Source organism: Colossoma macropomum, unplaced genomic scaffold (assembly GCF_904425465.1).
Source record: "Colossoma macropomum unplaced genomic scaffold, Colossoma_macropomum, whole genome shotgun sequence".
In the NCBI taxonomy this organism is placed as follows: Eukaryota; Metazoa; Chordata; class Actinopteri; order Characiformes; family Serrasalmidae; genus Colossoma; species Colossoma macropomum.
In genome coordinates, this window is record NW_023494794.1 from 5,332,728 (window position 1) to 5,344,862 (window position 12,135).

The following is a 12,135-nucleotide window of genomic DNA, read 5'->3' on the forward strand; positions in this document are numbered from 1 at the left end:
ATGAGCGTAAAGCTATCTCAACTTGACACTTTAAAAAAAAATTTAATTATTATTATTATTTTTTGTCATTTTTGTATGTGCAGACTCTCTCTGTATGATAAACGGTTCTTGAGTAGTGAAGCCTAAAAACAGCAATTTGAACACTGAGTGGATTTTGGGTCAGACTAGCCAATCAAGATACATCTCTAATAATATAAAGCTTTAAGATACATAGTTTTACAGGCATGCTCACCTTACAAGCTTCAAATGTCAGTTTTCAATTTATAAATAGCATGAACCCCTTAAATGGCCAGTACCCAGCAGAAGGTCCAAAATCCCAACTACATTTCTAGCCCAACTGCAAAAAACACACAAATCTTCCTTGTTCACATGGGTAGGGCTTCCTAACAAAGCTGACTATGCTGTTTTCAGCTTCACCTATCTCAGCTGTGGCAAACCAAAACAGACACTTTAACAAAATTATATGACTGAGCACAAATATAGTGAACCTTAACACAATCATATATTTAGAAATGGATGTTTCCTACCTTTATATCTTCATAGTGGGCAGTATTAAATAAACAATTCCTTCCCTATCTTGAGTGGTAGCGTCTTTTCAGTGACCAAGAGCAATACTGAGTGCACAATCAGATTACAGTGGGTGGAGTGCACTAAACAGTGTCAATAAAACAGGTCAGTCTAGATCTAAGCAATACTGTGTACAAAACATGAAATGGAGTCACAGATTCGTTAAAGGACAGAGACTACAGGCTATTTCACCAACAATCACATTCGCTAAAGACCATTTAACCTCTAGTGAGGCCAGGTGATTGCTGTGGAATCCTCAACGGGTTTGTTGGAGGTGTACCTGTTTTTCATGTTGACAAGACAGAGAAAGGTGCACAGTCTCCACCTAATGGTGAAGACGTATGTGTTAGGATGCCACTGAAATGAGGGAATGCAACTAAAGAGAGTGGATTTTGGGTCAAATTAGCCAATCAACATACTGCTATAGTAATTTAAGGATTTAAGTTAAGTAGTTTTACAAACATACAAAGCAAAAAACAGGCTGCAAGCCTTACAAGCTTTAAATATCGGCTTTCAAGCTATAAGTAGCATGAACCCCTTAAATGGCCAGTACCCAGCAGCAGGTCCACAATTCCAACTACATTTCTACTATATATTTCTATAATTTAAGAATAACTCAGCCAGTTTGGATTGATTTCCATATAGTTACTAAATTTCAAGATGTAAGACGTAATAAGCCTGAGATTTTAGGGGGTCAAACAATATTTGGAAAGTGAATGAATCCCACTGTTAGATTGGTACTAACAAACCATAGACAATCCCTGTTAGTGGAAAGCAATTTTGACAAGCAGATTTGCTAGAAAAGTGCCTAACATTAGATATACCAGCTATCAATCTGAGTTAATGCTTATATTTAGAACTACATTAGCTCCCAATCAGAATTACCTAATAAATACTAAAAATTCAAAAGATCACAAGTTAATTCTGCTTTATGTTCCCCATTACTAGCTACACTGGCCCCAGAAGGTATTTGGACACATTAACAATTTAACCACTGTGTCAACTTGAAATAAAGTTCTTCAGGTTACTTTATAAAATGGTGTACAGTGGTGTAGGGAGCTTGTGTTTACTGATGAGCTCATGAACTCAGAAGTGTACAAACAATGGAGTTATGGAAAATTACAATGTTGGAATGGTCTGTTAAAAATAAATGCCACTTGGTTTGACATTTTCTTTCTTAATACAATTTAAGAATGGCACAAATGCCATTTTTTCACAAAAGTTCTTTTTGAGCCCACTGAATATTTCCTACTGAACTGAAAAAACTGCAGTCAAAGTAAACAGCAGGCAGTGAAAGAAGAATCCTAAAGTTTTTGATGGTCAAGGAGCATGGACATTGTTCACAAAATTGCTGTTGTTCAGACTTTCTAAGAAGATCCTCAATGCTTTTGGAGAGGTTGTGGTATCCAGTAACACCACAGGTCTATTCAGAGCTTGTGTTTGAATCATATGCTGAAAAATACTGGTTGTATTTCACTGCATTTGCTATTTGCCCTATTTGAATTCTATCATGCCCAGAAACAGAAAACCAGCGAACGATGGCATCATGAAAGTGACGACTGGCTTTCAAAGAAATCATTCATATAAAAGTGTTCTCATAATAACTCATAATGAGAGACAGGGACATTTTATAACACAGTAAAAAACCCAACAAATCTTCCTTGTTCACATGGGTAGGGTTTCCTAACAAAGCTGACTATGTTGTTTCAGTTTCACCTATCTCAGCTGTGGCAAACCAAAACAGACACTTTAACAAAATTATATGACTGAGCACAAATATAGTGAACCTTAACACAATCATATATTTAGAAATCAATGTTGTTTCCTACCTTTTACCTTCATAGTGTGCAGTATTAAATAAACAATTCCTTCCCTATCTTGAGTGGTAGTGTCTCTTACTGAGTGCAGGTTACAGTGGGCGGAGTGCACTAAACAGTGTCAAGAAATAGGTCAGTCTAGATCTAAGCAATACCATGTACAAAACATGAAACTTAGTCTGAGATTTGTTGAAGCACACAGACTACAGGCTATTTCACCAAAAGTCACATTCACTAAAGACCATTTAACCTCTAGTGAGGCCAGATGATTGCTGTGGAATTCTCATTGGGTTTGTTGGCGATGTATCAGTAACTGTTTTTCATGTTGACAACACTGAGAAAGGTGCACAGTCTCCACCTAATGGTGAAGAGGTATGTGTTACAATGCCACTGAAGTGAGGGAAGACAGGAATAGACATTGTTGCTGGACTTCAAAACACACTGAAACTTTTTGAAATGATGTTTATAGTCTTGACCCTGGTATCTGATTCTTGTCGAGCATTGTAACACAAGTTTTAAGATCTTCATTAAAGGCCAAAGTTGAAATGGCACTCTACATACATAAGACAGGCTATTTGGATTAGACATTAGAGTGTTAAGCAATCTCAACTTGACTCAATAATTTCACTCTTAGGTCCTGTGCACATATCCAGGTAATTTTTTCTCTGCATTTTGGCCTCCTGTCCACATGAAAACGATGTTTTCAGCCACTGAGAATGGAGGGTCGCTGTACAGCATCAACTTTTATGAGGTGTTATCACATCCACTGGGCTAAAATGCTAATGTGAGCACTTTCGAGTCATTTTTGGTTTATTGTTTGGACTGAGAGATTTTTTAAAATGTTGTTGGTGTGGTTGAAGCTTTTTTTGAAAACCGAGAAAAAAAATATTTTTAAAAATATCCAGATATGTGTGAAGACCGTAAAAATAAAGGTGCCAACTTTTGATCCCTTAAAGATTTTTTCAGTGGATGGTTCTCTAGAGAACAATTCTTTGTAAATAATTGTGTATGAAGAACCTTTTAAAGTTTAAAGAATCACCACAGAATGTAAAGGTTCTAGGAAGCACCCTTACATTGGTAAACATAATTTATATTATATAAAAGTTCTTTAAAACTTTAAAAGGTTCCTTACACTCACGCTTCTCATTTACAGAAATGGTTCTGTAGGAAACCAAAAGTGGTTCTTGGAAATGCAAATGCTCAAGGAAACATTTGTGGTACTTTTTTTAAAGACTGTGCTCAAAAGCTCCAATTTCTTAATTATAGTTCAAGTTGATTTTTCTCAGAAAATACACAATGAATGTAGTTTGCTCTTTACAAATTGTCAAAATCTTTGTTAGATTTTCATTCCCTCCCCTCAATTTGGTCATATGCAATTCTTTCCCATAGGCCAGAACTCCTGCTATCACATGGTGCCCCTTGTGCCAGAGATGACTCAGTGTTTCCTCCTCTAAGACTCCCAACCACAGAGGGATGTGGTATCACTGGGATTTAACCTCATGATCTCTAGGTCACAGGTTCCCAGCCCTGGTCCTGGAGTACAGTTTTTTTTTGTGTTGTCCAGCCTTAAATCACCCACTTCAGCTCCGAAATGGCTTGCTAATTAACTGATTGGTAGGATCAGGTGTGCTGGGAGAAGGGAAAACACTAAAACGTGCAGGACGGGGGGTACCTTTTCACTAAACTAGGTAAAATTATGCAGCTGGTTACCTTATAATTTAAATTTATCAGATTTTTTTGTATACTGTTTGAAAGCTTAGAATATTTCTTTTATTCACTATATGGCCAAAAGTGTGTGGACATATACTCTTCTAATTATTGAGTTCCGGTGTTTCAGCCATACACATAGCTAACAGGTTTATAAAATCAAGCACATAGTGTCCACATACTTTTGGCCCTTTAAAAAATTAATGGATCCTTATTTCAACACTTCCCCAGAAGACTAGAAAGAATGTGTTGAACATAAGACAAAAATAAATTCACACTGGACATTCTCTGAACAAATGCATGTAAGTACCAACTACTAAACTACACTCTTAAAATTATGGTTCTTCAAGGGTTTTTTTGTAAAGAAAATGGTTCTATATAGAACCATGAACACTAAAAAAAACCTTTACATGATTAATGGCTATTTGCATTGTGAAGGTGGCCTTCAGATTGATAGAGAATGTGCTGTAGATGGTTTTATACAGAACCTTTTTGAAAAGGCTTCTACATGGCACCAAAAGGGTTCTTTTATTGTTACAATGTCAAGCTTGTAATAATGGAAGAATGCTTTTTGTTGAAAAACTCTGGAGGGTTTCTGAAGAACCCTTTCATGAGGCAAAGAACCCTTTAATCATGCAAAGAGTTCTTTGAGTGTTTATGGTTCTATACAGAACTATTTTCTTTACTAAAACCCTTGAAGAACCATAATTCTTAAGTGTTTACTGTACTGTTATATAAGTGACATTATAGAGCCTACCTTTTATTTTCTACAGTAGACAGCTCCAGTTCTTCATGTTCACAACAAGAGAAAGGTGCACAGTCTCCCTCTGTTGGCCATACGGCTTTGTGTTAGGATGCCACAACACTAAAGAGAAGAGAAGGAATATACTGAAAAGAGTGATACATTAAATTTACCTGAATCAAATGTGTGCCGTCAGTTCAACATGGATAAAACGTATTACATGAATCCATTTATGTGTTGTGACTTTCGGTTTACTTAATTTTGGCAAGAACTATGCTTATGTAATATTGTTAATCAGGGGGAACTGACATTCACATTTGAATCAAGTAAATTCAGTGAAGACACATTTGGTAGATGTTATTTCCAGGAAATTGTGAGAAACTATAGTCATTGAGGTTTGGAACCATTGTATATTTGATTTATAATACTGTGCAAAAGTCAGAGACTGCTCTTTTCTTTATTTAATTTCCATTCATTACATAGTAAGTAAATAAATGTTACAGTTTTTCAGTGCCAGAGAAAAGCAGAAATCAGACAAATACTCGACAGAAAATTACACAAGCACTTCAACAACTAAATATAATTTTGGTAACACTTTCTCTGAATACCATGTTAATAAGCATCTATAAACACATTCATATCCTGTTATAATGCATTTCTAAGGCATTATGAACATGGCCATAAAAAGCAGGTGTGACACATGGTGGTTGGAACTACACACTGCAGAAAGGTAGATCTCCAGGACCAGGATGGTGACCAGAGGGTCGAACAATTGATCAAGTCTTGTCTAGACTTGGCATGACTGGACACTTCCCAATTCAGGATAAATACATGGCTTCTAAAGAATGGGAGGTCTAGACAATAACTGACCAAGAAGATTTAGAATAAAGCAGAGATTGAGTATTGATTCCTAATTTCTCACAGCGTGCTACATCCCCCTAGTGGTGGTGATTAATCATGGCACTCCAACTTCACAAATGCTGGAGAGTACACAAGGAAGCAATGGCTTTTCATTAATGTGAAACCCCTTCATACAGTTCATTTTCCCTAAGAAACATCATTCAATAGTAATAAAACAAAGGCACGCAACATTTCTAAGTACATCTCAACATAATTTATAACAGATAAAGAACTCATCACAGCTTCCCCATTCAAGACTCTGATCAGTGTCATTTTTGTTTGAAAAATGAAGCATCAATTGACATAAAGTAATAGCTAATCATGTTTAAGCATCTTATTTGCTGAATGAGTGTAATACACCTCCTTTGTATCTACACTCATTGTCCATCTTACAACTCATTGTCTATTTACATTGTCCAACTTACAATAGGACCAATGTACCTGATAAAGTAGTACAAAATAAAAGTGTGCCTGATAAATAGGTGCACAATTACAGATTGCAGTCCATCTGCTTCTCTAAACGAAACTTTTTTTTAATTTATTTATTTTTGATTTTAAAAAGTGAGAAATATTAAGGACCCCACCCAACTTTGCCCCCCCGACCCCACCCCTGAATGAAAAGCTCCTCAGAGCAACGTTCTGCAAGCTGAAAATAAACAAACCTGAATATGTCCCTCACCAGATTAGTAACCTTAAAATTTAACTGCTCATATTGCAGTGTTTTCTCATTCTCCTGACACTCCAACAGCCCACGAGTCTCGGTAACAGCCTATAACAGCCCCTGCCCTATTATGTCTGTCCTGTCCTAACCAGAGAACATCTTTTTTCCTGCAGCCTAGAGTCAAAAGTTTCCATGTCATTGGGAGGAACATGAATCAGACAAGCTTATGCAGCTTGCAGAACAAACTACACTGCTTTCTCACTATGTACACTACTGAAGACAACACTGAACTAGCTAATCTAATGTCCAGATTAGATATAGCCTGGGGATTGTTTGTGGGATTGGTTTCATGTCCTGCAGAAAGCAATTGCATGTGCTAAAAACAAGGTAACTACACTCAAAAAAATGATTTACGACCATCATAAACATTAAGCAAATATTTTACATAAAACTTATTTAAAAAACATAGAAATACACCTTACTTATTTATGTTCATTAGAAGCAACCCAATTTGGATAAATCCAAAACTGATTTAATTGAATTGTATAAGACCTGTTAGATTTTTCCACTAAATCTTATTAGGAGGCAGTGCGCATATGCAGTAGTAACAGGAAACGCATCATCAACCAGGAAATTGCTTCAGCTGGCATGGTGGACATGAAATGGCTCTTTTTATTTTTACAAGCAAAGCGTAGTATATAAAGATGTATTCCATTAATATCCAAATCAACAGTTCATGGTTTTTCTAAGTGTAGGTGACCTCGACACATTAGCATGGCATGAAGTGACTGATAGTGTTAGCTAGCTAACTTGAATGATGGTTAGCATGAGAGTTGCACCTCAATAGGAATGTGTGTGCACATAAACATTTGCTTTAATTAGTAGTTGAGTTGTGAGTGAATAGAAATTCTAAACCAGGGAATTTGATCACAGCTGAAATATATAAGTTATGTTTATTTCTTTCATGTTAGACTTTAAAGTTTACACGTGTCCTGTAATGTTCCTCAGGAAATACTGTTTAACACAATTTGGACTACAATAAATCTTTGTGAATTTAACATGTATTGTCATTTAATACATTTACACAGTCTAAGTAATTGTGCTTTGAACACAGAAGGTACTATTAACTCATAAATCATTAACTAAATACGTAAATGTTATGTAAAAGAATTGCATAAATCCTACAAGTACTTCTAATTTAAACATTATTTAACTCATTCAGGATTATTGAACATGATGGAGAAACATAAATTCTTACATTGGATTTTTACATTGGATTTATGTATTTAAATTGAATGGAAAATTGACGAGTAATTAAAATACGTAAGTTTTAACTTTTGGGCTTAAATATCTTTTTGAGTGTACTGAGTACTATTAACTATATGGATCATTCTGCTGAATTGTTTCATAGTCAGAGATGAAAACACAATTTGGACTTTTACTACCTTGGATTTTAGACTATAATCCTTGAACATTCCATTTTGTCCCTACCAAAAAACTAGTTACACTCCTGAAATTTTACCAAATGCTTCAGTAGTGACTGTTTTGGTTGTGTCAATTTTACCTAATTTTGAGCACAACTCAAAAACGCTGGCCAGTACATGACTAGCAAACACAGCCTTGAACAGTTGGACACAAATGAAATCATGAAATATTTATTAAAACACAATAAAGTTTACTTACTTGCACAAAATATGACCATTCTTAATGTTACACACTTATTTTTCAGGCTTTGGGACATTTACTTCAAAACAATTGGATGTAACTGCTCACCATGTGGCCATAAGGGAGAGGGTTGCAGCCTCACTTCCTCCTCTAAAATCTAAAAAATACTAATACCTAAATCTTTTACCTTCACTTTATAAGAAATCAAAAGGTTCTTTTAAAACAACATTGAAAAGTTAGGGGTTTGGGACAGACACCTCCCATTAAGAAAGTATGCTATAAATGATGATTTATTCAGCAGTGGAACTGGGTTTCCTGGGGTGATGGAGCTCCATCCTGTACCATTGGGATGAGTTAGAGTGGCCAAACTTACCATGCTTCATCACTACCTGACCTCACTAGTGCACTTGTGGCTGCATTTAGTCAAATCCTCACAGCAATGTTCCACCAGCTAGTATAAAGCTTTCTCAGAAGATTAGAAGCTGTTACTGCAGCAAAGACAGGACAAACTACCTATTAATATGCTTGATTTCAGAGGAAACATTGGATGAGCAAGTGTCTACAAAGTCTTGGACATATAGTGTAACATCATCATTATAATTATATATCAATCTATGACCACGCATGTTGTAATTTAATAAAATCAGATTTTTGCATTCACACAGCAATGAAAAAATCAGATCAGTGTCTTCTACTATCTAAATCAAATTTGTACCTCTGAAACCTGGTAATGTGAATGTAGCCTGTACATCATACATCAATGTGTCCATTCTTTATCCTTCCACAGATGTTACTGACCTCAGGCCTTCAATGTATGACCTGGTCAATCATTCAAATATGTGAATGTTTTTTTTCCCTAAGGTTCTCACAAAACTTATCACCATACATTAAGTTTAATTATGCAATACATGTCACAAACACAACATCATAATTCACTATCACTACCAGTAGCGAAGATTTTAAGGGCAATGTTTATATTTCATATCTAATGAAACCATAGAGGAATCTGTATGTACTGGAATAACAGTGGAAATTTACACAATGTTAAGAAATTATCTGATTCAGGGGTAAATTATATATTATGAATAGAAGGGGACCCAGGACAGATCCCTGGGGCACCCCCAGAATAACCAGAGTATTGGATGACCTGTTTACCAATAGAGATCATGTTTTGCATTGATAGATATGAGTGAAACCATTCAAAAGAGATCCGCGAGACAGCACTGTGTTCTGGCACTGTGTGGTCACAGTGGACCAAGGCTGCGAGCGAGAGCTTGCACTGTCCACTGAATACTTACATCATACAGACACAGTGCAATTCATGAAGTGCAAGAATTTTTGAATTCCACACAGCTGTTTAGACTGAGCTATTGTACAAATGGGATAAATTTAAAATATTGCTACATACACACAATTTGCAAGTTAACACTTCTGCACATTTAACATATATATCATCAACACTATGTTAAAATAACATTACTTCTAAAACTACATACTACTTACATAACAATACTAGGGACTCAAATTGGACGTTCTACTGCCATAGTGACTTGATATCACTTTTGACAAAGCTTGCTGGTTTGTGCAGTCTTTCAGTAAGTTTTCAAGTCTTACAATGTCAATAACATATAATAATAACAGTTTGCATGTAACAAAAGTCCCTATTTTCGAGTACTCAATGACCTCATAATTCAAATGACAGTGATATTCTTGGGGTAGACATATGTAGGACAAAACATATGCTTTTTATGTATGCCTGCCATATGGGAGAATTTTCAAAAATGCCATTCATTTTTCCCATAGACAGAAATGGCTTAGAGCCAGGGCTTGTCAGGATGCTAATGACGCACTACAAAATGACAACTCAGAGCTCTACTACGATTTTTTTTTCAGACAAGGACAGACAGGAAAAACGAAAATAAAGAGTGTAAATCTTTGGAGAAAGGCAAATGATGGTGGACGTATCTAATATACAGAAATCTATACAGAAACTCATTTATTATCACTAATACGGGTGATGTTTTGCGTGCGGTGGGTGGAAGGGACTCGCTCCCTGAGTTAACTTGAGCTCTTGTAATGAAGTGGGAGTTGTCTGTGACCCTCTGACCGCTCTCATTAAGCCCAACAATCAAACAAGCAAAATTAACAAACAAACAAAAACAAGAGAATAACAAAGCAGGCACTGAGTGAAAGCCTGCCCCTCCCTTTCAGTGCAAATACTAATTCCACCTCCCTGCTTGCTCTCACCTATTTTCTTCCCTGCCAACTTCATCCATTCACATATTCCCATGCATCAAATTCCCATCTTCCCATTTCCTTTATCTTTTTTCTTTCCTCTCTCCTACTACTACAATGTCTTTCTGTCTCTCAGTGAGAGTTTATGCTTGTGAGATGAAATCACGTCATGGTTCAGGGTCTCTGTGGGGTGGAACAGCGGGGAGGCCAAGCAGACACGTACTCAGCACAAAAGCTCCGACACGAACGGTCGGTCTGCTCTTGAGGAGATCTCATCGACCGGAAGAACTGGTAGCTGCATCCAGTGGAGTCTCACGTTATGCCCACCAACCTTCAGCCCTGACCGCCAAACATTGGCCTGTGCAGCCTGGGCTAGTCAGTCCCCCTCTTTCACTGACCTGATTAACAGTTCCTGAAACTTATATTAGCCTATTGCTTATTTGTATGACAAATTTAATTAATAATTTAAGGAATTTTGTGATGGATATCTTACACCAAAGAGCCAAAACATTACGACCACTCACAGATAAAGTGAATAACATTGATTATCTTGTAACAACACACGTCAAAGTCTGGGAAATATTAGACTGTAAGTGAACAGTTGATTCTCATAGTTGATGTGTTGGATGTGGGGGAAATAGGCAGGCATTAAGACCTGAGCAACACTGTCAAGGGCTAAAATGTCACGGCCAGACAACTGGGTTGGAGCATCCCTGAAATGTCAAGCTCCCATTAGCATGCTCAGTACCAACTGAAACTGGTCTGAGGAGGGACAAACCATGAACCACATGGATGTCAGGTCCCCAAGGCTCATCAATGCGCGACAAAGACTATCCTTTGTGTCAGAGCACCTGCTGCTTCGGGCTACGTAGCTGCAGACTGGTCATAGTGCCCATGCTAACCCCGGTCCAACATTGAAAGTGCCTACAATAGGCACACAAGCATCAGAACTGGTCCTTGGAGCTATGGAAGAAGGTTACCTGGTCTGAGGAGTCCCATCTTTTTTTTCTATCACGCATTTATCCGATGTCTTCAGTGCTTCACTCGCGCCAAGCCGGTGGGGGAGATGTGATGCTCTGGGCAATGTTCTGCAGAGAAACCTTGGTTCTGGGCATTCAGGCTGGTGTCAATTTGACACGTCACCTAAACATTTTCGCAGACGAAGTACACCCCTTCATGTAATGGCCTCTTTTAGCAGGATAATGCATTCTGCTAAACTGCATGCATTGTTAGGGAATGGTTTGAGGAACATGATGAAGAGTGAAAAGTGTTGCTCTGGCCTCCAAATTGTCCATATCTCAATCCGATCGAGCATCTGTGGGATGTCCTGGAACAGCAAGGTTGATCTTAGCGGCTTCACCTTGCAGTTTACCAGACTTTACTGGACTTAACTTGTAGATCTTGTAGAGTCCATATCTCGGTGGGTCGGAGCTTTTTGGCAGCACTAGGAAGATGAATATCATAATGTTTTGGCTCAGCGGTGCAGAATCAGCAATTACAAAAGTAATCAGTAATACACAGTGCATTATTCCATTATTCCACAACAGCCTGCTGTGTTTAAAACAGTTACACTGTCATATCTAAACAATGATTATTTTTTGAGATCATTTGAAATCACCAGCTGTCCTTTACATTGTGGGAATATTGACAAACTGACCAATAGAAATGATAAAATTACTTGGAATAAAATCTTGTTACATTAACTTACATTAAAGGTAAGAACAGCTTTCCTTCATCTCTAAAGTCTTTTTCAAGTGTTTTTATGGCAGCAACAATTTTAAAGCTTTTAGGAAGCCAACAATGATGATCGAACAATTTGTAACAAATGATCTGAAGGGTCT

The 12,135-nt window shown here is 37.1% G+C and overlaps 1 protein-coding gene across 5 annotated transcripts in view; it reads right to left on the reverse strand.

The window, feature by feature from the left end:
• LOC118814370 (NACHT, LRR and PYD domains-containing protein 12-like) overlaps positions 1 to 12,135 on the reverse strand; it is a 31,175-nt gene that overhangs the window by 15,734 nt on the left and 3,306 nt on the right. Inside the window, exons 2-4 of one of the 5 annotated variants that reach the window (XM_036579951.1) lie at positions 11,275 to 11,738; positions 4,849 to 4,956; positions 2,397 to 2,495 (exon numbers count right to left, since the gene is read on the reverse strand). The gene's annotated coding sequence lies outside the window, so the exon portion shown is untranslated. Of the gene's footprint in view, positions 1 to 527; positions 770 to 2,396; positions 4,459 to 4,848; positions 4,957 to 11,274; positions 11,739 to 12,135 lie in introns of those variants that run through there. The other 4 variants (XM_036579949.1, XM_036579952.1, XM_036579950.1 and 1 more) reach the window with 4 other exon arrangements.